Consider the following 4,850-nt stretch of genomic DNA (forward strand, 5'->3'; position numbering starts at 1 on the left):
CGACGGTCTCTTCAGAACGCATGCACATCGGACAACTAATATCAACATAAGGATTATATTTAACTAAATGCACATTAACTGGAAGCATAGAAGAGAAAATTTTCTAAATAAAGAACTTGATCTTTGGAAGACATTCCAAAGACCATATTTTTTTTCCATAAACCTGAAGCACCGGTATGATTTTCATCAGTTAGCATTTTATAGGTTGGATTTATAGTAAAATCTTCATCATATATATTGGACCACATAACTATCAACGTATCAAAATCATATTCAAAATCAACGCATTTGAATCCTTAGTATCATAGTCAATCAAATCACGAACTAAAGTGTACTGCTGCATATGTATATGAGAAGCATTCACCGAAATATGCATACCCGGAATCCAGTTAGACAACCACATATTTATGGTTCTACCATTATTAATCTTCATAATAATATTTTGTAATCAATCTTCTTTGTTACTTTCTTTGGTAGCTAGCTTGATTAGCAAGAACATCTTTAACATGTATATTTCTTCTCGTAATATTTAGAGAGATTTTTTTCCATCTAGCAAACTTAAAAGAAAATATTTCTGTAAGAAATTCAAAAGATTTGGATTTTTCCCTATCAAGGAAAAGAGGCATACCCAAATACTTGTTAGTTTTTGACATGAACTTCATTTTTAAACCTATTGTAACCAACTTAATATGCTTAGGATTCATTTTTGGACTAGCAAAGAAACCTTATTTTTCAAAATTTATAACTTGGCCGGAAGCTTTTGAGAAAATATCAATAACCTTGAGAAGATATTTTGCATGACAAGCTTTTGAGAAAAGAAAACATTCGTCAGCAGAAAAAAACAACAAGTGAGAACGATTAAGAAGGATAGAATAAGAGATAATACTTACGTATTAGTAAATAATATGACACCAATCTTTAGAGAAACCCAATTTTTTTAAAACAACTGTAATATAAGGTTATTCTTTTTTTTAAGCAATAAAAGGTCGTTTACATGTACTGGTTTAGTGTCAGTAATTTAAAAAAAGAAAAGAATGAGAGATAAATCCTTGAACTTTATCTCTTTCTACTTATATTTATTGTATTTTATTTGAATATTTGGAGATAGAAATAGAATCGATGATAACACAACATAGTGAATAATAATCGGCCGTTCAATTATTCAAATTTATAAGAGCTCACCAAAATAAAATTTTATAAGGCTGTGTTTGATAAATTTTATTTTATGAAAAGCCATCTTTTCATTGTACTTTTTGTCGTTTGATTATATATTTATTTCCATAAAATTGTGGCGGTGGTCCCATCTACAAAAAAGCGTGGCCCAAAATTTTTTTTATACTTAATTCCATGGCAAAGAAAAGTTTTTCCTTATTTCCAAAATCATTATCCTATAAGAGACAAGAAAAAGTTCCATAATTCCATGGAATTAAGTTGAAAACATATTTTAAGCTGAATATTTAAACAAACGGTGGAAAACACATAATTTTTATAGGAAGAACGACTAATTACGTGGAACTGCCTCCTATCATACACTACCTAAGAGAATTGTGTTCGAATATTGAATAGGGGTGGTGTGACAGTCATCCGTAGTTATACGAGATGTATAGTGCTTGATGTGCATTTCATCCGTAGTTATACGAGATGTATGGTGCTTGATATGCATTTTTTTTAGTTAATATGATTCTATGGAGATGCTCTCTTTATTGGTGTGGGTAACGGCATTTCTGCAAGTGGTGTGCGAGAAGGTGCCATGATTCGAGGAAGAAACTATCAACTACTTTCTAAAGTTAAAGAATAATTTGTTTGACTTTCAAACTACGCTCGTGGACAGATGAATTACAGATTCCCACTGAATCTTAAACACCACTAGGATTACATAGATCAACTGTTTTTTTATATTTTTTTGAAGCATGATCAACTGTTTTTAGTACAAAGTACAAACAGTCGACAACTTAGATTTCAAGATGAGTTAATTATTCTTATGATACAGTGTTACTCTATTGGCTCCCAGTAGAGGTGTAAATTGGGACGGATCAGCACGCTTATGACACAGGACAACATGTTTAAATTTGAGCACAACACGTGACCGGCTCAGCACGGGCACAACACGTTTGTTTAATGTCTTGTGCTAGACAAATAGGCACAGCGTCACAACACAGCACGCAACACGTGTTAGCACGCGGCACAACACGCGAAGAAAGCACGCCACGTCATGCGTAAAATACTACACAATACATCACATTTGATGCATATTTCACAAAAAATCATTGTTTTAACCAATTTATTTTCGTTATGCTAATTTATTTCTATAATACATGTACTAACTAAAATATCTCAAAAAATATTTATTTTGGAGAACATAAAATAAGTGTACTAGCACAGCCCAACACGGCACAACATGTTTATTTTTCTGGCACAACACAGCACAACACAGAATCTTTGGCCCAGCCCACCCCAGCACGCAGCACGCGACTTCGTGGGATGGATTATGCCGGTCCGGCTTGTTTTACACCTATACTCCAGGGTCACTGAAACAAGGGGAATTATGCGGTTATCCCTATTTCGCTAATTGAATTTGCCAAAGAGATGGAGTTCCCCTACTTCATCTATTGTTTTTTAAACTTACCCCTATTTTGATTTTTTCGTCCAGAAATCTGTTAAATATTACCAATGTGACTTATACCTTCATAGTTAGTCTTTTCTTTCCAGAAAGCCATTTTACCCCCTCACCCTCATCTTTCAATCATCAGATCAAAATGAAAGAGCGCTTGATGCATAATTTAATTTCACGGATTCCACATAATCCAGAGACAAGCACCAATTTCACAGTTTTATTTGTTGGAAATTTAGGTACTAGAGGATGAAGACAAAGAACGGAAAAAAATGTTGTACACTGAACTTCAAGGCCTTGAGATTCTTTTCAGCAATTATTTCGACCCTTTCCAATAACTTGGCGAGTACAATTGGTCAATAAAATATTGTCTAACTACGTTGTTGGATTCAAGAGTTGTACTCCCTTGACACAACTAAGAACACACAGTATTTAGAATCTGATGATGCTTAGAAAAGATAGAAAACAACGACTTTTTGATGTATTAAAATGGGAGAAAACCTTCTGTTTTGGGGTAAAAACTGATTCTGCTGGAAATGGTAAATTTGGGTGTGCTGTCGAGAAACGAAAACCCTAAACAAATATACTGCACATGAGTACTTTAGAATCGAGAGATCAATCTGTACAATTCTGGCCTAAACTAAGAAATGGTCGTTCCAGTCTTGCTTGGGTCACAAAATGAAGGAGAATGGTTGATCTTAGGGATGGAAGCGAAGAAGGTGTTGAGATCAGAATGATGAACTATGAAAGTGTGGTTGTTTTATGACTTGTATCAGAATGTGGAACTTTCTTGCGGAATGTAAGCTATAAGTTCTTGGTGTTTTCTGGATACTTGTGTTGATAACCAAAACTGTTGTTGGTTGAAACAGATTGAAAACCTATCATACAAGTCATAGTTGAACACACTGATCTCGTAGGAAATGGAGGTAGTTAAGTAGTGGAGAAGTGGGGATCGTGTAAAAGTGGTGAAAACCATGTCCCTGTCATGAAGAGAAGACCGGTCAACTTTACACCCACTACTCCTTTACTGCTATCAACCGTCTGCCTTTCCTGATACTTTCTCATAATAGGCGTGTTGCACGCCACATATGTTGTAAACCGCCAGACCAATACCCTGATGAACATCCCCATGTTCGTGACATGTTTGATTCTCGAGTATTTTCGTGAAAAATATGTAGAAAGTTGTTGATTGGGTCTTCCTTGCAAGACCTAATTATTTTGACCAATCACGCGCAAACTAGGCGGCGGGCGGTCATATTTGAGCAGCTGCCAGGAGCTACCGTGTACATTAAAGATGTGGTGATCGGTCCCTACAGGAGAATGATGGTTGGTAGCCATTTTGACATCCTATTGGTTGGCCTAAATTAAATCCAAACCATTAAATTGGCTAGCCAAGTTGGATTGCTGAGATGATTTGCAGAAGTTTGTGTTAATTCATGAAATTTCGTAATCATAAAATTCAGATGTGAGACCCTCACTAAAACTGTTGTAGAATTCTCATACAAACTTAGATTTTGATGATTAGTCCCTCCATTCTTCCTTAGGGGAATATTTAGGTTTTGGGCTTGTCTAGGAGGTGAAAAAAGCCCGACAGTAAAAACTCAGGAAGAATTCAGGAGGAATTCTGTCAGTTTTCAGCCATGACCTAGCTCGCCTTTTAAGCTGTATCTTTTAGCTCGTTAATCCGATTGATGTGATATTTTGGTATGTTATACTAGACATCCATATGAAACTTTTAAAATGTCGATCATACTCAAATTGTTTACTAAATGCTCCCAGATGTTCGTCCAATATTTGGTGACCTTTTGGATATCGTCCGACCAAGTTGAAGAGATATGATTGGTCAAAGCCAAAGATGGGCTGCCGGACACCTTTAATTAAAAGTGTAGGCTGCGTATTTAGAGCGATTTTATTGGATGATGGGAAAGAGGGGCCGACAGACAACCATCTTTAATTAAGGTGCAGGTTGCGGCTTTGGAGCAATTTGATTGGTCGATGGAAAGAGGGACTGGCGGCCAGCAACATGAGGCATGGACGGTTGGTGATAGGCGGCACAAACTAGGGCAACCGGACGGCCAAGTGGCGCGGCCGCGCCCCTTTGGATGTTGTCCTCACTTGTCGTCGTTTCCCTTTTATTTCTTGTTTTTCGACTTTTGGTAGGATTTTCTCCTACTAGTTCCATGGTGGATCAACTTTCTAGTTTCAATAGGTTTGGTCTCGACCAATAGGGTTCGAGATA

This window comes from Papaver somniferum, chromosome 6, assembly GCF_003573695.1.
Source record: "Papaver somniferum cultivar HN1 chromosome 6, ASM357369v1, whole genome shotgun sequence".
Taxonomy (NCBI): domain Eukaryota; kingdom Viridiplantae; phylum Streptophyta; class Magnoliopsida; order Ranunculales; family Papaveraceae; genus Papaver; species Papaver somniferum.